At 41.0% G+C, this 12,382-nt stretch overlaps 1 protein-coding gene across 1 annotated transcript in view; it reads left to right on the top strand.

Moving 5' to 3' along the window:
* Nucleotides 1–12,382, top strand: part of LOC125446760 (chondroitin sulfate proteoglycan 4-like) — a 92,149-nt gene that overhangs the window by 37,263 nt on the left and 42,504 nt on the right. The gene's annotated exons all lie outside the window — the stretch shown is intronic.

Below are 12,382 nucleotides of genomic sequence, written 5' to 3'. Positions count from 1 at the left end.
TTGTCAGAAGAACGCATCTGGGTCACTAATGTCCTTTAGGGAAGAATCTGCCACCCTCATCTGGTCTGGCCTAAATGTGACTCCAGACCCTCAGCAATGTGGTTGACTCTTAACTGCCCTCTGGGCAATAAGGGATGGACAATAAATACTGGCCTTGCCATTCATATCCTGTGAATGTGTGGGGACTGCTGAGAGTAGCTTTTGCCCTGTTGGTACTCTGGGCATTGGTCCACCAACACAGCTATTTCTGCGTCCAATCCTGGCAACCAGACATAACCTCTTACCAACATCTTCTTTTTGGACACCCCTAGATGGCCGTCCTGGATTTTATCCAGTTTTTGGCAGCAGCCTTTGCTCAGAACAATTACTCTTGCTCCCCATAATAAAATGCCATCCTGTATGATGATGTGATCTTACCAGGTCCAGAAGAGGTTTCATTTCTGGTTGTGGTGGCCCTTTTATTTCTCTATCACCGCCATCTGCTTTAGTTTTACCAGGACCAGAATGTTTTGTGTCTGCAGCCTGATATTGTCAGCAGTGACTGAGAGTGGGGTCCAGAAAGTTTAAAACCAGAACGGACTCTTTAAGTGACAGCACTACCAGTGATGTATCTGCCAGCTATTTGGCCTCCCAGATAGTGTTCCAACTTGTAATTGTATGCACTTAGAATAAGAACCCACCGCTGAATTCGACCTGAAGCCATAGGCAGCACAGCCTTGTCCTCTTTGAGTAGCCTTAAAGGGGTTTGTGGTCTGTTACTATTACAAATTTACATCCAAAAATGTATTGGTGGAATTTTCTTACACCAAAGACAACCACCAAACCTTTCTTGTCTGTCTGGGTGTATTGTGCTCTTCAACGGCCAAAGTCCGAGAAGCAAACACTACAGGGTATTCCTCTCCATTGGGCCATCTCTGAGCCAACACTGGTCTGATACTATACAGAGATGCCTTGCATGTCAGCAGCAGATCTCGCTTGGAATGATAGTGAGCTATCACCTTATTGAGTGATTTTGTTGTCACATGTACTGAGATACAGTGAAAAGTGTTGTTTTCTGTGCCTTGCAGGCAGATTATAACATACAAAATGTAGCTGGGTGGCAGAACGAAGTGCAGAATACAGTTTTCTGACCACAGAAAGGGTACAGAGAGAGAGAGGTCATAATTAACATTTGAGATATTCTTCAAAAGTCTTGAATGTTCTTGAATTGATGATACCTGCTTTTTCACCTCCCCAAAGACTACGTCTTGGTTATAAGACCATTTCCAAGGCTGACCCTTTTTCAATAGCAGATGTAAGTGTGCTAGGCTGGAGGCCAGGTTACATACGAACTTTCTATAATAATTTACCAAACCAAGAAAGGACCTGAGCTCCAGGTATGGGAGCCGGGACACCTTTGATTGCCTTCACTTTATCTTTCAACGGGTGTAGCCCAGTCTTGTGGATTCTGTAACCCAAGTGGGTTACATTATGTTCCCTTCCAAGGCATACACCCACCTTGGAGAAATATCGAAGGAGCATGTCCAAGTTCTCTCAGTGCTCTTTATTGGCCTTTCCTGTTATTCGCGTGCCATCTAGATAAATGGCAAGTTGGGGTAGACATTGTAAAATATTATCTTTCACCTACTGAAAAATGGCACAGGATGATGATACCCCAAATGACAGTCTGATATATTGGTACAAACCCTTTTGAGTTACTTGTAGCATACTTTCGGAAATCCTCTTTTAACCACAGTTGCAGGTATGTATGGCTCATGTCCAGCTGCATGAAGGACAGCACTCCCTCCCATCTTCTCTCTCTGGGTGTACTTTTGCTGTGCATTACTCAAAATCCTGGATGCATATGCTATTGGGCACTCCTCTCCATCCCCACATAGGTGAACCAACCCGTGCTGCCCATTCAGTAAACTGTACTGGTTTGATGATTCCTTCACTTTCCAGCCTCCTGATTTCTGCCTCTACTTTTGTCCATAAAGCAAATGGCACTGGGTGGGCCTTGCAGAATCATGGAATTGCTTCCTGGTCAACATGCTGTTTGGCCTTGGCTCCTTTGATAGTCCCTAGCCCTTCCTGAAAAACTTGCAGGTATTTAATTAGAACTACAGTGGCTTGCCGGCTTGATCCCGAAGAAAATGTTAATTGTTGACCAAGGCTTGGCTTTGTTTTCTGGTCTTGCTGTGGGCTGACCCAGAGTCCCTCAGTTCAGGATATGGTCTGAGTGAGGCTATGCAATTGCCTTCACTCAGGTGGTGTCCCCCAAACTCATTTGGACTGGTGAGAGTGTCCACTTTCTTTGGCACACCCTGTAAATCTAATGTTCTGCTTCCTGCATTTACAATGATAAAGCCAGTTGTGATGAGGCTTCAGTTACAAGGCAATTTTGTGTGGTTACATCATTAATCCCACATACCCAACAGTCTCTCAGCATCTCATTAAGGGTTAACCCAAAGTCACATGCCTCTGCCAGTCATCCCAACCTCGTCAAAAACCCCAACACAGATTCCCCTGGTTCTCGAATTGCCAAGTAAAACCAATAGCGTCTCAGAATTAGAAGAGGATTGATGTTGTAATATTCCTTAACTAAATCTGTCAACACTTGAAAGGTTTTGGTATCTGGTACCTCAGAAAATGTTAGGCTCCTAATAACCAAAAAAGCTGAGGGTATGCACCGTTAGGAGAATTACTCATTGCTTTTCATCTGTCCCAATGGCATTTGCCTGGAAAAAAAAATGCATTCTTTTCACATACTGGGCCAGGTTTGTATGGTAGGATTGAATGAGTCAAATTTCCCAAATAATGGCATGATGCCAGAAATGCTTACCCCACCTCAAAGATGACTGGTCTGAGTGAATTTCTTCAGGACCGTATTTCTTTTCTCTTGTGTCCCTGAAATAACTCGATAGAGGCCGGTGTCCCATCACCAAGTCACCCTTTATTTACTCATGCATGCTACTCAACACTGGTCCTGCTTCCTCAGAGCCAGCTCTGAACAGAACCCCTGACATGCCTATTTAGATCTGTCAGCCAGGGCTCCCTCATTGGACCAGATTAACAGCTTTAGTAAGGGAACTTATATTCTGTGAGATTCAGCTGACTGACCTTGTTACAATTACTATACCTTGCACCTATCCTTAAAGGAAATGACTGGCTTAGGCAAACTAATATGATTATTTTTTAGGATGAATTTTCTGATTACTCAGAAACAGGGTATTTATTGGCAACATTTCTCATAGTAAATAATTTACTGATTTGCTGTTCACTATCTGTCTAAAATTATATTAATAGAACGTGAATTTATAGAACTCATTTCCTTGAAGTGATTTTTTAGATAGGTATCTTAATCCTGATGAATGCTGCTATTTAGTAGGGTAATTGTCAGCAGGAAGCATGAAAAATCAAGACCAGATTTTCACTGGTTATCTGCCAATTTTCAAAGTGATTCAGAGTCATGGAGTCATACGGCACCAAAACAGACCCTTCCATCCAACTCATCCATACTTACCAGTTTCCAAAGCTAAACTAGTCCCACTTGTCTGTGTTTGGCCTATATCCCTCGAAACCTTTCCTATTCATGTACGTATCCAAATGTCTTTTAAGTGTTGTAACTATAACCACATTTACAACTTCCCCTGGCAGCTCATTCTGCGCACGAACCACCTTCTGGTTGAAAATGTTGCCCCTCAGGACCTTTTTAAATCTTACTCCTCTCACCTTGGCTTTGAATCACCCATTCTAGGGAGAAAACCTTTACTATTCACTTCGTCTATGCCCATCATGATTTTATAAGCCTCTGAAAGGTCATCCACTAACATCCTGTGCTCCATTGGAAAAACATCCCAGATTATCATGCCTATCCTCATATCTAAAACCCTCCAGTCCCAGTAACATCTGGTAAATCTTTTCTGAACCCTTTCCAATTTAATAATGTCCTTCCTGTAGCAGAATGACCAGAACTGTACACAGTGCTCCAAAAGTGGCCTCACCAACATTCCGTCCAACCTCAACATGAAGTCCTAACTCTTATGCTCTATGGTCTGAGCAATGAAGGCAAACGTGCTAAAAGCCTTCTTAACAACCCTGTCTACCTGTGATGGAACTTTGAAAGAACAGTATACTTGAACCCCTAAGCCTCTCTGAGAAGACTACCCAGGGCTTTACAATTAACTGTATAAGTCCTGCCCTTGTTTGTTTTCCCAAAATGCAGTCCCTCACATTTATCTCAATTAAACTCCAGTGAGTGTGAACATATTCCATGAGGTACAGTTGCTGGGTTTAATGTAAGATAGAATTAGATTAAAAGTCTGGGTTTGTATGATATCTTTTGTGTTTTTTCAATATACTTAGCTTTATGCCTGTTCCAGCTGCATTTTCCCAACAGGTCCAATAATTTCTGGATTGTAACCAAGACTGCTTGCCACATTGAGTGCTTACTCTAACCCCTTGTAAGCTGAATCCATCATTTGAATCTAAATATGCTGACATAAAAACAAAATTGATAGTTATGAAATGTTTACATATAACATGCAAAATTTTACTTCCAGACTAGTAAAAATGTTCAATATTACAAGAATCCATAACAAAGTTCCTTATTCAATTATGTATCTCTGTTGCTGGCATTGTTTCTTTATGGATAAATAAATATTTATTTGCATCCTTAAGTAATGCAATTGACAACTTTGATGAAAGGAGAATACAACTGATTTTTGTTTGATTGTTGACATTCGAGTGATTAGGGGTTCAGGTTTGTACAAATCACTGAAATATGTGGCATTATAGCTTTGTGATTTTATAGAAACAACAATTTGTTTCAGTCCATTTTTGATAGATAGGATCTGAGTGCAGTAATCTATCTCATCTTTTATTCTTGTGATGTAATTTCTGGTTAGTCAATCTTGACACTCAGTTTGTAAACAGAATCTTCCTGTTGTCTGATCTTGAGCTTCAGAAGCTTCCAAAGGCAGCTCAGTTGAAAGCGTGAAGCTGGTACACAGCTCCAGTCTCCTTCATGTAGACCAGATTGACCAGGTTTGTTACTCAAAAGACTTAATAGTTTGATATAGAGACTTACTCCCCCTCATTTCTAGACTAATGTTCATAATCTGTCAAAGGCTACACTTACTTTGCCACTCTTGCATGAATCTCATCATCAGTACGTCAGATCAACAAAAATGTTGCAGAGGTCCATGTCCATTCATGGCATTTCTGCTGGAGTTTTCTAATGGCAGACACCATATCAGTGATTCCTAAACCTTTTCCGAAAACAAATTAGCTCTCTGGCAGCAGATCTTGTTTAAGATGTTGCACTAAGCTGTTAAGGAGATTGGGTAAAGATTTTAAAAGTAATGGAAAAGAATGAGATTCCTATTCAGAGATAACAAGGTGTAGAGCTGGATGAACACAACAGACCAAGCAGCATCATAGGAGCAGGAAAGCTGACGTTTCGGACCTAGACCCTTCCTACTATCTTAGATTCCTTTTCAGTTTTAGCAAGGTCAACAAGTTTCTTTCAGCATGTACAGATGGAAAATAGAGGCATGTTTGAATCTTACAGGATGGTCCTTTGTTGAAAGTATTTGGTGATCTTCACAACCAGGTGTAAGAGCAACTTCCTCTGAGGCAGTAACAACTTGGAAGGTGGAGGTGTTTGTTTAAGTGAACCGAGCACTTTATTACAGGCAGTTACCGGTAAATGCAGGGAGAGGAGTTCTAAGTGGACATGCGTAAACACCAAACTCACTCTGATTCATGAGCATGAGTTACAGCTTTTTGTACACAAAAATAAACAACTTGACTAGCAATCATCAGCAGTTATCTCCACCCCACTTTCTAGAGTGGTCATTCCCTAGGGCACATTTAATGTGTTTTCATTTTAGTTTGATAATTTAATCAGAGTTTGATCATTTAATCAGCTATTGTTGGCTATTCCTGTCATGTTGTCCAGCCTAATCTCACCAACCAACTATTTAAAGTTCAGGTGCATGGTCCTTTGGTCTAACTGAGATGTCACAGAGGTGTCAGCCATTTCATCATAGTCAGTAGACCATATTGTTCCACTCAAATAAGTTTTGCTTAAACATTTTCAGTCAAGTATTTCATGTCAATTCTACTATACTTATGTGTATATGTACGGGAGAGTCTTCCCTTTTCACCAGGCATTGACCTCTAACCTTATAGCTTGTAGCTGAGACAGTAGCAATTCCTGGAATTTTGCTCTAGACGGGAGTTTGATTGCATTTGTCTTTTGTTAGTATTTTGGGAGTGTCAACAAGACAGCAATTGATTGAAACCTATGCTTCCCCACCAATGATTGGTTCTTCATTTATCAGTGAAGGTCACTTGGGAATATCATTAAAATGCTGTACTTTTTCAGGATTTGGACTTTTCTATGAGCAGTGTTGATCCATCAGCTCCAAAGATCTATGCTGGACCTGTAACCTGGGGCCTGTAGGCAGATTTCAGAACATGGTAAAATGTCTGTGTTTTTGTGATCTGTTGTGTATAAGTCAGCAAGCCACACAGACCAAGTCTGCATGGCATGATCCACTTCTGAGGTATGTATACCAAAGCTGCTTGGCATTGTCTGATGCTAAGATATATAGACCAGGAAGATCTTCAATTTCCCATCTTTCTTGAACAAAATAATTTCAGCATGTTAATTGGTTGTCACAGGTTTGTACCTTCTCCTTACCTCTAACTGACCTTGTTCTCTTGAAATTCCTCTTGCTTTAAAAGCCCTTAACATCACTGTGTCTTATCAGCTATAGATGTTAAACATTGCCATTTGTGCTTTCAGTTTTGGATTCCTGTTGTTCTACGTTGTTCGTGGCATTGAGGGCAGAAGTCAGATTTTAAGCTATGACTTGTGGCTTCTAGAATTGTCTTACACTTGCCCTTGTTCATTTATCCTTGACCGCAAAGGCCTCGGAATCATGGAATCCCTATAGTGTAGGTGGAGGCCATTTGGCCCATCGAGTCTGCACTGACCCTCAAAGGAACATTCCTCACTGACCTGCACCCCTTTGCCCCCATCCTTGTTACCCTGCATATACCATGACTAAACCACCTAGCCTGCATATCCCTCGACATTACTGGACAGTTTTAGCATGGCCAATCCACTAACTTACACATCTTTGGACAGTGGACTGAAACCCGGTGGAAACCCACACAGACACAAGAAAAGCACACAAACTCAAACAGACAGTTATAGAATCATAGAGCCATACAGTCGTACAGCACAAAAACAGACCTTTCGGTCCAACTCGTCCATCCTGACCAGATATCCTATATTAATCTAGTCCCATTTGCCAGCATTTGGCCAATTTCCTCTAAGCTCTTCCTATTAACGTATTTATTCACATGTCTTCGAAATGTTGTAATTGTTCCAGCCTCCACCATTTTGTCTGGCAGCTCATTTCTGACATGCACCACCCTCCACGTGAAGAAAGTTGCCCCTTAGGTCCCTTTTAAATCTTTCCCCTCTCATCTTAAACCTATACCCTCTAGTTTTGGACTCCCCTACCCTGGGGAAAAGACCTTGGCTATTCACCCTATCCATGCCCCTCATGATTTTATAAACATTTATAAGGTCACCCCTCAGCCTCCGACACTCGAAATAAAGTAGCCCCAACCTGTTCCGCCTCACCCTATAACTTAAAACCCTCCAACGTCCTTGTATATCTTTTCTGAACCCTTTCAAGTTTGGCTTCATTGAATCTGATTGAGGCGTATAAGATTATTAAGGGATTGGACACTCTGGAGGCAGGAAGCATGTTTCCACTGATGGGTGAGTCCAGAACCAGGGGACACAGTTTAAGAATAAGGGGTAGGCCATTTAGAACAGAGTTGAGAAAAAAGTCTTCACCCAGAGAGCGGTGGATATATGGAATGCTCTGCCCCAGAAGGCAGTGGAGGCCAACTGTCTGGATACTTTTAAGAAAGAGATAGATAGAGCTCTTAAAGATAGAGGAATCAAGGGTTATGGGGATAAGGCAGGAACAGGATACTGATTGTGGATGATCAGCCATGATCATAACGAATGGTGGTGCTGGCTCGAAGGGCCGAATGGCCTACTCCAGCACCTATTGTCTATTAATCAAAGAACCCCTACAGTGTGGAAGCAGGCCATTCGACTCATCACTTCCACACTGACATTCCAAAGAGTATCCCACCTGGACCCACTACCTACTGTATCTCTGCATTTCCCACCCTACACACTATGGGCAATTTAACATAGCTAATCCGCTTAACCTGCACATCTGGAAAACCAGAGCACCCAGAGAAAACCAACACAGACACAGGGAGAATGTGCAAACTCCACACAGACTGTCACCTAAGGCTGGAATCAAATCTGGGCCCCTGGCGCTGTGAACAGTGCTAACCACTGAGCCACTGTGCCATCCTGTCTGTCCTATAGCAGGGAGACTAGAATTGCACACAGTATTCCAAAAGTGGCCTCACCAATGTCCTGTACACCCGCAACATGACGTCCCAACTCCTATACCACTAACCACTGTGCCACCATGCCATCTTCTCCCAAGTTGATCTCCCTAAATTCTTTAATTTATAGCCAGTGCTTCTACTTGTCAAGCAATGTGAGATGTTCTTTTAAATAAAAATATATGACTTAAGCTGTAAAGTTCATAGAACCTTACAGTACAGAAGAGGCCTTTGGCCCATTTAGATGTATCAAGACATTTGGACAATAATCTCCAAACTAACCACAAATCAGTACCATAAGCAAGACAATTATAAAGTAATAAGTTCTCACAAGCATTCCACAGATGGTGATGGCAGAATAATCAATTAAATGTACATTAAAATTACTATTTGAAAGATTATACTACATATAAAATAACAGAGTTTGCAGCTTCATATTGAAGACAGACAGATATTATGAAAAAACTAGTGGATAAATAGAAAGTGGGACATAACACCAGCGCTTCACCAGAGGCTCACTGATGATGTTACCTAGAATGGTCTGAATACGAACCTTCCAGCTCAGCGAGCAAACTCACATCCAAAGACTAGTGGAGTTGCAAATGGTACAAAGATTAGCGGAGTTGTGAATAACATAGAAGGTTGTTAAAGGAAACAGCCAGAAATAGGCAGAGAAATGGCGGATGGAATTTAAGTGTGAGGTGCTGCACTTTGGGAGATAAAATGTTTGGGGAAAGTATACAACTGATGGCAGGACCCTGAACACCATTGATGTACAGAGGGATTTTGGATTTCAAGTCCGTACCTCCGTGAAAGTGATCATGCAAGTAGATAGGGTGGTAAAGAAGGCAAAGGGCAGGAAGAGGGTGCAGAAGAGGTTTACCAGGACATGGTTCGAATTAGGAGGTATGAACAATAAGGAGAGGCTAGAAAAACTCAGGTTGTTTACTCTGGAATGGCAGAAACTGAGGGGAGACTTAATAGGGGTCTATAAGATTACGAGATGCATAGATAGAGTTGATGGTCAGAATCTTCTTCCCAGAGTTGATGTGTCTAATACTGGGGGGGATGCATTTAAGGTGGGAGGAGGAAGGTTTAAAGGAGACGTGAGGGGCAGTTTGTTTACTCAGAGTGGAACGCACTGCCAGGGTAATGGTGGAGGCAGATACATTTAGGGGCTTTTAAAGGACTTTTAGATAAGCGCATGAATGTGCAATGAATAGTGGGATATGGGCCAAGGATAGTCAGAAGGGATTAGTTTAATTTGGTGTCATGTTCAGCACAACATCCTGGGCCAAAGAGCTCATTCTTGTACTGTATAGTTCCATGCTGTATCTAAAATATTGATATTGGCAACAGGTTACAGAGATTTTGAGTGGTTGGGTTAATTTGAGGTTTGTGAGAGGAGTGGGAGAATAATTAGCATAATGTGTTTGTTACATGTTTTTCTCACTTTTGCATTCTAATCTGATTCTGATCAATGTCTGAAGATCCTTCATTCATTGGGTTTGTGCAGTCTCAGTTTACTCCTCTTTGGTATGGGCCAGTTGTCAACTTCTGTCTTATAAAATTTTAACCAACATTGAAGTGACAGGATCTTTTCAAGAGAGCGTTCCACGGCACTAACAAACACTGGTCAGCCCTGAACAATTTATTGACTTTATAACTTAATATAAATTAATCTGGCTTATTCTAGAAGCTTTCAAATATTCTTCTTTACATCAACATAGAGCTTTAATTATGAAAGAAAGAGTTTAAAAAGAAAAGATGTTAGAACACCTACTATCTCAGGTGTTAGAATTCATCCACTTTATATGGCCATATCAAGGTCTCATTGCTTAAGAACAAAGGGGAAATTAACAGGATTAACATTTTGAGTCCAGTGACCCTTCTTCAGAACTGGAGAAAGGTCACTGGGCTTGAAACATTAACTCTGTTTTGTCTCCACTGATGCTATCAGATCTGCTGAGTTTATCCAGCAATTTCTTTTTTATTTCAGATCTTCAGTATCCACAGTTTTTTGTTTTATTTTGTGAAATTACGCAGGGTTTCTTCTCCATTATTGCCCAGTGACCCCTGCTACCAAGTGTGCACACTTAGACATCTTGTAGGCTTGGATTGGATTAGACTTCATGGTGAAATAGTTGGCCAAATCTAATTGCAAGGGTGATGTAAGAAAAAGCAAGTAATTAAGGTATAAAGTACTGCCTGGAATGTAGTGGAAACAGATTTAATTGAAAGCATTGGATGAAATTTTTTTGAAGAGTAATCATGAGCAGGGATACGGAGAAAAGGCACTGATTAATAGTGCTGGTGCAAGCATGATGGATTGAATGGCCTCCTTCAGCACTGTAACAGTTCTGTGATTCTATAGTCATTTAAGTTGATAATGTCTGCAGAATGCTAATCCCATGGATATTGTTGACTTCGTGGCACTACTTCTAAGGGAAAATGGAAGCACATGGAGGAAGAGGAGCCAGAATAGCATCGGTACCAAGCAAAATGGCAATATAATAAAAAGTGATAATGTTATGATGCTATTTATGATGTCCATTTCATTGTTTAAACTTTAAGGTCAAAATACATTGAAAATTGCAGATTCTATTTAAGGAGCTGAAATGTCAAATACTCACCCTAGAACTAAATGTACATCTGAAAAAAAATACCCTTGTGCTTTTAAAGAGTGCTGTTTGTGGTTATCCTTTGATGTACATTTGCTTTGAAAGCATGCATGCTCTGTGAATTCTCGCAGTAGCTTGGTGCTGCAGCTGCAAGCAGAGCTCCTTTGAGTAAATTACAATCGCTTGTTATAAAGTACAGAACTGTTAGGCTAGTCAGAGTTGGAGTGCCTGCTATCCTCAAGTAAGGCTTTGTGATGTTGTTGGATCATATTTTAATGGCACGACTGCCCAACAACCTATTTCAGTCTTTTAGACATTCGTCAGAGAAACAAATATTCTGGGGGGAAACTAGTAACTCAGGAAATAGTGAGTCATTCTGATGGGCCCATCATAAAACAGCACTTGTACTCACTCACTACTTTTACTCTGTACAAACTCATGAATAGCAAACTGTAGCCAAATCACCAAGATCTTTTTCCATGCAAAAGAATGGAGCCTTTTAAGCAATGTAGATGATAGATTTTCTGGAAAAAGAGGGCACACACCATCTTTCTTCTTTTCTCCAGCCACCTACAGTGTACCTTTACTCATACACATTCACCTTGTCACCGAACCGTTAGTATTCTCTTAGACTTTCTTTCTCAGACTTGCCAACTATGTCATGAAAAATTTCTTTCCACCTCAGGCATGATTGCTAACCTCAGAACAGAAATTTCTGGAAAAACTCAGCAAGTCTGGCAGTTTCTGTGGAGGGAAATCAGAGTTAACATTTCTGGTCCAGTCAGTGACCCTTTTTCAGAACTGGTTGCTGGCTTTTTATTTTCCTTGCAGGAAAGAGACAAAGTTTGTGTTTCTGTCTGACCTTTCACAACCACAGGATATCCTAAAGTGCTTGGTTTGCGGTCAATGAAGTACTTATATTTTTGATGTATAGCAACTTGTATGGTGTTCTTCTACTGTATTTCTGAAAAACTATTGTATGGAAATTCCCATACAATTCACTGATCAGCATTACACTAGGGATGGTACATTTGAACTTGGCAGTTTTAAATTAAGGAGTCAAAATTCATCCACAAATCTTTGCTGGAAGGGGGATTGGGTGGCTAGCAATCAAGGCTGATGAAGGGTCACTGGACTCACTAAATTTACTCCTTTTTCTCTCAACTGATACTGCTAGGTCTGCTGAACTTCTCCAGCACTGACTGTTTTTGATCAGAATGGGGTTTGGTTTAGTTGTGATATCTCCAGTGGTGGAATGGCTTTCAAAACATAAAAATTAAGAGTGATTATTTAGACAGAAAACAACCAGTGCTTGCTAAACTGGA

The sequence above is a fragment of the Stegostoma tigrinum genome, chromosome 36, assembly GCF_030684315.1.
Source record: "Stegostoma tigrinum isolate sSteTig4 chromosome 36, sSteTig4.hap1, whole genome shotgun sequence".
Classification (NCBI taxonomy): Eukaryota; Metazoa; Chordata; class Chondrichthyes; order Orectolobiformes; family Stegostomatidae; genus Stegostoma; species Stegostoma tigrinum.
The sequence above is the reverse complement of the archived record's forward strand: the minus strand, read 5'-3'. Positions and strand labels throughout refer to the sequence as shown.